The sequence below is a fragment of the Serinus canaria genome, chromosome 2 (genome assembly GCF_022539315.1).
Source record: "Serinus canaria isolate serCan28SL12 chromosome 2, serCan2020, whole genome shotgun sequence".
In the NCBI taxonomy this organism is placed as follows: Eukaryota; Metazoa; Chordata; class Aves; order Passeriformes; family Fringillidae; genus Serinus; species Serinus canaria.
The window spans coordinates 32300829-32313103 of NC_066315.1; positions in this window are offsets into that span (position 1 = coordinate 32300829).

A 12275-nucleotide genomic window follows, 5' to 3' on the forward strand; every position below is an offset into this window, starting at 1 on the left:
CAAATGGATTCATCACAAATCAACTTTCTGTAATAAGAACCTTCACTGCAGCTGGAAGCGAGGAGGTGACAGTGCTGCAGAGAGATGAGGTAACAGAGAGGGGTTGGCAGGAGGGAAAGTCTTAGCACTGGTCGCAGAAAGTGGATAAAACACTAAGGTCCAGGTAGTGCCATCCACTGCCAGAAGTGACCTCTTGGACAAGCATAATTTCTTCTTCATTTTCATCTTCATCTTGCTCAGTCCCACTCTTCTCCACATGCAGAAATCCCAAAACTTCCCCAGCCACCTGCTCCACTGTGTCTTTGTCCCGTGGTGTGTCCCAGAATGTCCTCTTTCCACAAATTGTTTCTCTCCAAATTCTTGATTCTAGTAACCCCTTCCCTTCCCTTCCCTTCCCTTCCCTTCCCTTCCCTTCCCTTCCCTTCCCTTCCCTTCCCTTCCCTTCCCTTCCCTTCCCTTCCCTTCCCTTCCCTTCCCTTCCCTTCCCTTCCCTTCCCTTCCCTTCCCTTCCCTTCCCTTCCCTTCCCTTCCCTTCCCTTCCCTTCCCTTCCCTTCCCTTCCCTTCCCTCTGTAACTTCCTGAGCAATTTCTGAATTTTCCAGTTTTTGTCCTCAGCCTTGTACCTTGTTTTCCCCTCTCCTTGCCCACATTCCAGTGTGGTTTAGCAAAGCAACAGGAAATTCCTTCCTTATACCTCCTTTCTCTCTTCACTTTGGGTTCATTCATTATTCCTGTTGCTGAAGTTCACAAATGCCATTTAGCTTTTGCCACATGCCCAAATGACTGGCAAATCCTTCCTATCTCTCTCTTACACAAGACAGTTTTCTTTTTCCATCTTTGCCAAGGAGGAATTGTACTTTGATTATAAAGGTGATGCTGATTTAGGTAACACTTTGTCTTGTTAGAGGGGAAGACCACCTTCCCAGCACAGGGAGAGAATCAAAGCTGAGACTTTCCTGATTAAGCCTGATCCAATGCACCTGGTGAATTTTGGAAATTCTTGGGTACCTCCTCAGAGTTCTACTCACATTCCTCCTGATTAGTAGAAGATTATGGGAAGTTTTTGCATGGATATCACCATCAAGAAAGTAAGCTGGCAGCACGTTTCAATGAGCCGTGGTCATGCTGATATTTAAGAAGCTAACTCATAAAATTATCACTATAGCCATGGAGGCTCATCTTTCTTACTCCAAACAAGTCAGAAATCATAGAGTCAGAGAATCATAGAATATCCTGTGTTGGAAGGCACCCACACAGATCAACAAATCCAACTTTTAGAAAGGAGAGTGTGAAAAAAAAGACCTCGGCAGTGTTTGGAGCAGTCACAGTTTTTGGGGCTGCTTCTTCCCTGGGGCTGTTATTAATTAGGGACTCAATACTGGTCTGTGCTGATTTTCAGCAGAAAGAGGGTCAAGCAGCTGCTCAGATACATTCAGTTGCCTGTGACGTGCCTTCAGTAAAAGGCAGTGAGACAGCAGAGTGTAGTCACAGTGGAACTAATGAGCTAAAAGTAGAAAGCAGGAGGGGACAAGAGCAGGTGGCTTTAGCAGGCGGGAAAAGGAAGGTTTATATTTCCACATGCCACAGAGGATGGTTTTAGCTATCTGGGTAGGTATTCAAGTGGAAAACCTCTCTGCTGCTAGCCAGGCTCAGCAAGAGATGGGCAGAGATGCTGCTCTTGGACCCTGGTTACCTCCCCATATCCATTTCACCAGTCCCAATGGGGTAAATGGGTGCTGAAGCCCAGAACTGGATACATCGACAGCTGCTCGTGGTTCAACCAGAGACGATAGCAACTCCCTTCCTTGGATTTGCTAAACTTCCCTATGCGGTGTGCTGCAACAGAGGCAGCAGCTGCAATTTACTTTTTCCTTGAGAAGTTGTAGAAGGAATTAATTTCATCTTAGGGACACAGACTTTGCCAGAGACAGCCATAATTTATCACCTGCAGACTCGGGGTGACACGCTGGGCTGGCTCACAGGCTTGTGCTGGTGGGGGACACAGCTCCTCCCTTGGCACCGTGAGGCTGGACAAGCTGGGAGGGCAGGGGGGGAAGCCAGATGCTCCTCCTGAGTGAGACAGGGATCACTGTGACACACACCACAGGTGTTGGGGGATTGTGACTGTAGGTCTGTCCCAGGCAAACAGGAAGCCCATCAGGAACCATGAGATTTCTGCTGTGCTTCCAGGGACGTTTTCCCCATGCTCTCTACTCTGTGTGCTTTACAGGACAAGCAGGGAAGGGGTGAGAAATCAGGCATTGCAGAAAAATCATCCAGACTAATCTCCAAAAGAGAGCAAGCTCTTATAGAGCCTTGGGAGGTTTTTATAGCGTCCCTGTGATAAGCACAGCTTTGCTGCCCATCAAACACCTTAACAGCTTGGTGCTCATGAGACATCCAGGTTATACCTCTGGAACCACTGTTCCTGTCAGAGTGCATGGACTAAAGGGTGCATCCTGTACTCAAACCACCTTCAAGGAACAAGTGTTTCCAAACTTGTGAAGGTTGCAAGGGTACCTTCACAGCACTCAACAGCTAGAGCACTCCTGAGACACTTTCCTACATCTTCAACCTTCTGCCTAAAGATTAGCACCGGGAATGGTTTTATTGATGTAAAAATACATGGCTATCCAAATGAGTTACCTCAAATGCTTGGGGTGTTGGAGGTTTTGCTTAATTTCACATATCCCATGGCTGAACCAGGTGCAGAAGCTGAGAGGCAAAACTGTCCCAACTCAGGAGACAGTGCAGAGGAGGGAATCCACCAGACCTGCCAGCTTTTTCTCTGCTAATGCAGCCCAGCTCATCCTCAGGGCAACACAGACCATCTGCGTGGAAAGACAGAGCGACACTGTCTCAAAGGGGATATTTGGTCATTTGGGTTACTTACTTTAGAGGGTGACACCTGTGACACCTTGGAAGCTTGTAGTTTAAAAATGGTATTCAGTGCTTTTCCAGGGCAGAGGAGGGAAAAGCAGATGAGTCTCTATGAGAGGTTAGTCTGGGCAGTGTGGACTTGGAACCAAGCATTGTCATTTAGAAGGTTACTACACTCTATATAAATAAAAACTGTCTGTTGAGGATGACTAAACATCACTAGTTTTGTTTAAAAATAAGAACAGAAATAAATATTACACTGTTTTGCCATTGTTCCCAGTCTATTGCTCTAGCCAGTCAGAAGAAGCTGCAGTTTTCTCCAGGAAACAAGTTGTGGAGGGATACATTCCTGCTCCCATCCTGCTCTTCCTCCTGCTTTCTCATTATATCTCCTCTGTTTCAGCAGGCTAACAGTTGCCACAGGAATTGAAGAATCTGCACCTATTCCAAGACAAAGGGACTTGCCACTAAAATGTCCTGAAAAAACAGCTATTACCAGAAGTTCTAGTCAAGAAAAAGAGATGAAGATGTGTTTTAAAAGATCAGAGAGGCTGGATCCAGGCTGGGGCAGATTTTGGTCTTATTCAGAGAAGCAAAAGCTGAGGTCTTGCCCCTGGTGACACAAGGAGTTGCTCCCCCAGTCACTTTTGCTGTCTCCTGCCAGGAAGGAGGAGTCCTGATTGCTATAGATTCTGAGTGGGTTTCTGACCACACGAGAGGGGAAAGGAGTAATTGTTTTTCTCCTTGTGCCAAAGTGGAGCAATAAGAAAAATTTTTGAGTGACTTATATCCCCAAAGGCAGGACATGAGAGTTCATCTATCTCTGTCAATAACCCAGCTCTCATCTCCAGCCTTACTGCAAAAGTCTTCTCCTGGCTTTGCCTGTAGATCTGCCTCCTTCAGATCTCTATGGTGCCTATCTCATTAAGCAACACTTTTCTCTGAGAGTGGCTTTCTTCCCCTGCTAAGCTCCAAAGCTTAGATGTTAAAGCTCTCCACCCCCTCAAAGAAACATTTCTGCATGGTAACCCCAATGTTCTGAGGCAGGTTAGTGCAAAGCCATCAGCTCTTCTACTCATTCCTCCATGGAGTTCGAGCTCAAGATGCTTTGCAGAGGGATAGGTCCATGCTTAGAAAACAAAGGTTTTGCTTTTAGATAAATTTTGGTTTGCTCCTTTTACTGCAAATTTTAGCAAAGTTTTCATTTGACTGGTTCCTCCAGACTTCCCCCACTCTGGATACTCCAGTCCTATTATCCACTTAATTCTCATTATATTTGCTTACTTGCCCTTCTTATGCATTAGAGATCTCTTGCCCACTTTCTCCTTTCCCAAGCTGCTTGCAATACCCCAGAAAGTCAGACACTTGTGGCCACAACAAGAATGGGAAAAGCTGAGAACTGTAAAATGTTCACTTGTGAAGAAATATTTTGAAGATGCTAAAGGAAGAAATAAGCAAATAATCTGCCCACTGTGGGGAATTCATTCAAAAAACAGGCATACACTTTATAGGTCTAGCAATTTCCCAGCTACTTGCTTCTATTAGTTAATTAAACCGATTAATTATATTCTTAGTCAAAGAAGAATTCCAACAGTCACAAAGAAAAAGACAAAGAAGCAGACAGATGCTGCTTTTGCATCTCTGGTTATGCAGTTCCAACAGACAATGAAGATTTCCTCTCTGTGAGTAGCTGGAAATCCACTATTCCCCAGAGAAGTTGTTTCTTTTTGCAGTTTGGGAACTTGGGTAAAACAATTTCATACAAAGTTTCCCCAGTTTAAGGCTTTGATAGACTCTAGCAAAGATTCTAGCCAGGTAGCAGCTTCTTGATTTGACTCTTGTCTCTCCCCTCAGGATTTCATGTGTGCTGTCTGAGCAGTATTTATTGTTTGCACACAGGGGTTGAGAGAACACCTCTGCTTTTCTGCATTTGGACACAGCTGAGATGAACACAGGCACAGAGAGCCAGCTGCACCTTGCTCACCTCGAGGAGCACCTGGGTGCCAAACTCTCACCCAGTGCTTCACCTGGACACAGCCCAGGGGGGAAGTACCCAAGTGTGGGGTCCAAGCCCCCATTCTGGCTGACCACTGGGCAGGCTTGCCTGGAGCCACTGCTGTGCTGTAGCATGGCTGGGACTTGGATGAAGGCTCCACTGACTCTTCCTCGCTGGTGCAACACAGAAATATCTTTCTCAAACTGAAAAGACAAGGTTGGAGGCATGGCAAGACAGGGTTAAGCACAGATGGAAGTGGGCAGAAGCAGACATAGATTCTCTTTCTCTGTATTCCCCTGTCAGAGATGGGTACCAGGGACCCTCATGAGGAAAAGATGAACTTTTTTATTCATTTATTTCTGGATTCCTCTGGCCATTTAAAATGAAATTAAAATCTGGAGCACAAGTAGCACCTTCTTCCCAAAGGATTCAGACAACAGGAGGGCCACAATTCAAACTTTCTAAATACTCCTGCTTCCACAGCCCAAACACAATACCAGTTACTTCCAATCCTACCTGCTCACACAGCCACTGGAGCAGCTGGCCTTGCAACACAGCGTGGTTGGCGGGTTTGGAAGCTGCCCCAGAGCAGGTGATGGAGCTGCTGAGTCTCTGACCCAGCACATTTCTCTCCCTCTTCACCTGGGACTGGCAGGCAAAGGATGAGGAATCCCCAAGGTGCTCCTGGCTGGCATCAGGCAGTGCTTGGCCGTAGGAGGTCTTCAAGCTTCAACCCCCAGTTTTGGCAGCAGTGAAATGGGAGGATATTTTGGCAGCAGAGAAATGAGAGAATGTTTGGTCTTTCCTATGGCTGGGGGTGGGTCGAGGAGCCCCCAGGTTTTGGCCACAGCTGCAGCCCAGGGACCCCTGTTTGACAGTGAGGAGTTGGGGATTGTCAGTAGCGGAGAGTGAGCCAAAATCCACTTGGGTGCTGCTGGTGGGAGGTGTAGGCTGTGTGGTCAGCCTCTGGACTGGCTGTACAACTGCTTTTTGATTAAACCAGGGATAACCACTGTCCTGAGTGACTCTGATTTCTGTGCTTAATATCTCAGGTTTGTCTGGCTTTGAAGAACTAAATTAACTCTGTGGTACAATCAAAGATGTGCTAAACTGCAGAAGTTTAAGGCCATATTAAAACATGGATTCTCTAATATTTTTTAAATGTCTTGGTGTTTGAGTCTTGGTGTTTCCTGCAATGCAATGTGCAGCTTGCAGGCACTGCATTGGTGCTCAGCAAGGAGGGGCCTCCCCACCAGCACTGGGCTGGGGACAACCCAGGTGGGGTGGGATAAGCATGGACTGGGGCTCAAACCCTTCCTCAAACTGAAGAAAGTTCTCTGTTCCTTCATCATCTGAATCCACATGAGAAAGAAACCTCTTGTATTTTTAAGTTCCAGAACTGGATCCTCTGAAAACTCATCTCCTGTGACATCTGCTTGGGACCAGACAGCCCAGTCCTTAAGGCTGTCCCTGAGCATGAGGCCTCACCTACATGTTCTGCATCTGTCAGTGCTAGCTTAGACTTTATAAACTTATTTTTCAATTATATCATGTTGTTTAATTATCTCTCACAGATCCTCTTGCAAATTGCCCGCCATCTTCCAAAGCTGGAAGAGAGAAAATAAAAAAAAGCATTGGAAGAAGAGCATTTATTCACTTCATACATGGAAAACTGAGAGCAAATCTTCTCCCCAAGTTTACCCATGTACCCATCCAGTTCTCCTACATTCCCACCACATCATGTGACTCAATCCCAGTATGAATTTTCCTTTTCAGGGAATATTTTCAGCTGTGTCAATATTTAGTTCAGCTGTTAACTTCCACAAGGTTTTGTCTTTTTATATTTTGAAGATCTATTGTTCTTAACTCCTTTCTATGAAATTCACAGGTGAGTTGCTGCATGGGCTCCCTTCTAGCCTCCAGTAGATAGAAATTAGACACACTGTACATAAAACAGTGTGGAAATCTAGACTTCAGTAGAATGTTTAACTTTAAAATAATAAAACCCCTTGCTCTATACATTCTGCTCTGCACGCGAGCCCAGCACTAGGGAGTTTTGGGGTTTTTTAGTGAAGTTTTGCTCTTGCTACCTTTTCTCTCAAGTGCCAGCAGTGGATGTGACGGTATCACATGCACCCTTGGCAGAGCCAGCTGCACTGGAGGGATATTCAGGGCCACCCTGACTGCACAGCCACAGCTGTGATTATTTGTGCTACCGTCACTGCTCAAGCAGAAGATTTGGCATCAGTCACTTTAAATATGACTTATATTTGTTGTAAACATGTGAAAGACACTTGGACACAAGCAAGAATCTGGTCTTCAGCTTGGCAAATAACCCTGCTTTACCTGCCCTAAAGAGGCAGCAGGTCTGCTAGATGTTCCCTTGGACATGGCCCAGTGGGATGAGGCTGGCATCTTCCCTGATCAGATGTCCGCTGATACAGGAAGCAGAAAGGCTTTGGAATGTGAAATGCAGGTTAGGACCTGTTATCTCTGCTTTTTTTCCCCTCTCTGCCAAGGAGAGCAGAGCATACAGCACACTTTGTACCTATGCTCCTTACCTTGCAGTGGGGGGAGAAGAGAGCCACTGAGAGCAAGAGGTGCTGGGCAGCAACCCCACACCTGGCTAGGGGCTGCAGCTGGGGAAGTCAGTGTTTATGGGAAACTTGACTACTTGTAATTAACCTTCCTCTAAAGTTAATTGATTGCTCTGAATGAAGAAGAATATTCATGCCTCCTAGAAGTATAAATTGTCAGACTGAAGTTGTATCTGATGCACTGTTAAAATCTTTGGGGCTTGGGTGGTTTTCTATTGTGGGGGTGGGGATAATTGTTTTGGGGGATTTTTGAGTTTGGGGTGGTTCTTTTGTTTGTTTGTGTTTATGGGGTTTTGGAGGGGTTTTTGTGTTTGTTTGTTTGTTTATTTGTTTTGTTTTGTTTAAGAAACCAGTTCCTAAGCATTTACCACACAAAACTGTTAAAGATTCAGCACAGAAATCCAAATTAGCTGCTCTGCCTGGAAGTGAAGATTATCAACCAGATAGAATTCAGCTGTAAAATAACTATGGGATTTGACATCTGGGATTTTTCAGTGTGAAAGAAATCACCTTTTTGTTCCCTAGATGATACTCTTCTCTGCCCAATCCTGCACTGAATCCAGTGGTCTGGAGAAAGGGGAAAGCTGACATCTAGATCAAGGAGGAGACAAGAAATAGGAGCACTAGGAAAGCATATTAGGTGAGAAGCAGGAGACAGCTGCTGGCTGGCAAAGTCCTCCATTCTGTTGCCATCCTACCACAGTTCAGATCACACCAAAATATCCCAGCAGTGCACATGAGAGTCATCAACCAGTCGAACGTTCCCTGGTGAAGGCAGTTTGTGTGTTTATTGTGAGATTAGATACTAGACAATATTTGTAATGATGTGTGTTGTTAGTGTAGTGGAATCATGTATCATCAACAGTGATTTAGTAATCAATGCTCCATGGTTCCTCTCTCCTGCACTGCTGTGGGAGTTAGGCATCTGCTTCCACAGAACCTGTAAAAGACAGTAGAGCCACTGCAAATTATTAAATCCCAATATCATATAGGATATGATACCCTACCTATCAGCTACCTTTAGCCATCCATAAGTTTATTTTTATCTCCATGAATTTTACAGAGTTTCTACCATGAGACAAAGAGAGCCATCTTAAAATTGTTGAGGTAGTACTGCAAATCCACATCTCACCCATAACCTTGGATCCACAAACCAACCTGGCAAAAGGCTGGCTACTTATCATGCTGAGAACAGGAGCAAAAATGGAACAGTGAGAAAAAGGGGTCAGGGCAGCCCATGATTCCTCTGTCCAGAGAGCTGCAAGACTGCACTCCACACAGAACTGATCCACTCTTCCACCCCAGTTAGTTTATAGATTTTATTTCTACATTTTAAAGCAAATATAAAGGTCTATACAAGCCCCTGTGATACACCTGAAAGCTACTTGAGGAGTTCTCTGTCTGTACTTTCCTTTGGGGTAAATCCTGAAAGACAAAGAAGCATGGTGGAAGATTACCTTGTGCCTGTGCTGCTTACCACTGCTGCTATAATCCAAGTATAATGGGACTGGTTCAGCATGAGAAAATTGAGCCTGGAATTTTTGGCAGATTCTAAATTACTGAACTTGAGATGCTGTGCAGAGGGTGCATCCTTGTCCTAATGCAGTACTGGAAGAAGAATGAGGGTGGAATCACAGATCAGAACCAGTGGAACTGTTACACCAATATTGGCTCTTGCTAACCACAACTCTCCATTCTTGATCCCTAATGTATCAGATAGCTTCACAGTTGGAAGGCTCCACCAAAAACAAAGGAAAAAAAGAGAAAAAGCAGGGTACAGAGAAACAACTACATTTTAAGCTTAAAAAATGATCTTACACAGGAAGCACTACTAGCCTTCTGCACAGTGGGACAATTATTTGCACTATATCATTTGCACATAGACTTAAAGAAAGGTTTGCAGACCTTTGTTGACAGACATCTTCTTTCAGGTTTTGCCAAAACAATTTAGTTGCTATTTGAATGTGAAAGAGATCTACCATTAGATATCAAAAATGTAGCCTCAGTTGCTACCACAAAGGCTAAGAAATCATTCTGTGTAAGGTGGTCTCTCACTTCCTCAGGAAATTCAGCAACAGACCCACTGGTAGCCTTTCCAAGGCCATTAGTATATCTGCCAGTTTTAATGAACATTTCAACCTCTGCATGTAAAGCAATAAAAGGAAAAGTATTAGGGTTTATTTGTTCCAGTTTAATACCTCAAACTGAGAAAGTGTGATGGTGGTATTTTTTATGCTCTCTGGACGTACTGACCTACTTAAGGCAAACTGTTTTCTATCTTTACTTGATCAAAGTGTTGCATTTACAAATACAAGTGTATGAAAGACAGAAAATCATTCCTCTGCTGAATCTAACAGTCCCTACCTGTCTATGTACAAATGCAGTGCTACCTGAAAGATTTTATGCAGAAGTGAAATGTCAGCAAGCAAGAAATTGTTTACAGGCACTGCAGGTGAGGTGGCTTAAGTGCATTTTGTGTTCTCCTTTATGCTGCTGTTTAAAAGGCAAGGGCAGTGACTGTGAGAATGAGGGAAATTAATTCACATCATTTGCCCAGCCAAAAAAACAAATGGCTTTTGTAGAAAGCAATACAAAATGTTTATCCCAGATTGTTTTTCTTCCCTGGTTATTCACATTAGCTCTAGAGGACTGCAGTAGCTAAGTGGACTGATAGTAAAGGGTGGCAGTGGTGCTAAGTCTAGCTGACCAGTTGCTACTTTGTGAAGCCACGCAGCAGAAGATGCTTTCCCAAAAAGCATGCTCTAGCTGCCTGGGCCTCCCCATTTCCACATCATGCAGCACCACAGTCAAATGCTTTGCTGAGTACTGCAATACCAAGTCTTAATGTCATTATAGATTTGAAGTATAGTTACACAGGGCAAATGACTAAACAACAATCTTAATAAAATTCCTCTCATGTACATTGTATTATACACACGCTCCCTCTTGGAAGGTATTCTGTCTCCACATGTAAACCAGCATGTCTCCTAACTGTTGCCGTCGGGTGCAAATTTTCCATTACATACACAGTCTCAGACTAGCCTGGGGAGCAGCTGTTGTGAACTTCTTGTGGCCACTTCTTGGAAGCATTTGGGAACAGGGCATATTTAAAAGCAAGTGTTATCTTGCATTCTCTAGGCTATGCCTAGAACTGAGGCTATACATAAACCTAGATTAATATCAGGTTTGTCTAAAGTCAGAATTTAAATATTCCCTGCAGCTCATTCTGAACTTCAGCTTCTTGTGTACTAGCACAGAGTAACATCAAGGTTTTTTTACTTAGGTTGACTTGTTGTCACTCTGTTGCAAAAGTGTAGTATTTGTTCAGAGTTCTGACTACACTAACAATTCACCCAGGACTAGAAGTACAAAAAACCTTTAGAGAAAACTATGTATGTTTCAATAGCTGTGTTTGCAGAAACAGTGTAAAAATTACTTTGGCTAATTAATTTCATACACAGGACCTGGAGCTTAAAGAAAGTGTTCCTAAATCCATTCACAACAAAGCAGAGATGAGACTCCCATTCCTGGGGAGAATGCAAGCCACAAAAGTTTAAAAAAAAACCCTCTGCTAACCCAGAGATCTCTGTCCAAGTGATCTCAGTTAAAAAACCCCAACCAACTAACAAACCAACCAACCAAAAAAACCCCACCCACAAAGGAGGAAACAGCTGCAAATTACCCTTTCCTTTTCAGGACTGCCACTTTTAGAGATGGCCAATTAAGTCCAGCAATTATTCATACATTTCAGACATCTACAAGTATGTCCAGGACAGTAAGAATTACCACTTTCACCTGTTCTTCAAGTGGACTGCCTTACATCACTGAACATGAAGCATAAAATGAACCATGTAATACAATGCTGCTACCACTGATAACTTTATATGGACTTGTGCTAAGTAGGATGTTTAGGTCGACAGATCTATCTGTTGGAGGCAACAATCTCCAAGCTAAGTATCGCAACACTCCTTCAGCTTCCAGGCAACATATTTGCTGAACTGCTCCCTGGCTGGCTAATACAACCTCTCAAGCCTGGACAATTACAGGCACCAAATACCATAAACTACAGAAAGTAGCCACTTCTCACTTCCCTTTAGCCTAATTCCCTGAGCCCGAATGCCTCCTTCAAACTGCAGTGCAGCTACTCCCCATGCTTTTGCATCTGGCTGCCTCACAGCTTCTACACACTGCTTTCCATAATCCACACAGAATGATACAGGCTGGAAAAGACCACCGAGATCAAGTCCAGCCTTTGACCAATCACCACCTTGGCACTAAGTGCCACATTGGAACACAACACCTTCATGGATGGTGACTCCACCACCTCCCTGGGCAGGGAATCCATTCCAACGTTTAACCCTTTCTGTCAAGAGATCAGAATGTCTGACCTGAATCTCCAGAGGCACAGCTTGAGGCCATGGTCCTCTTGTTATATCACTTACTGTCAGGAAGAGGAGACCAACCCCCAGTTCTGTACAGCCTCATTCAGGAACTTGCAGAGTGATGCAGTCACCCCTGAGCCTCCTTTTCTCCAGGCTAAGTACCCTCAACTCCCTCTGACATTCCACACAGGACTTGCACTCCAGACCCTTCCCCAGCCCCATTGTTCTTCGCTGGACACACCTCAGCACCTCAATGCCTTTCTTGAAACCCAAAACTGGACACGAGATTTGAGGTGTGGCTGTCCAGTGCTGAGTAGAACAGAACAATCACTGGTAAAACTTGCTGGCCACACTGTGCTTGATCCAAGCCAGTCTGCCATTGACCTTCTTGGGCCACCTGGGCTCACTACTCCTGGCTCA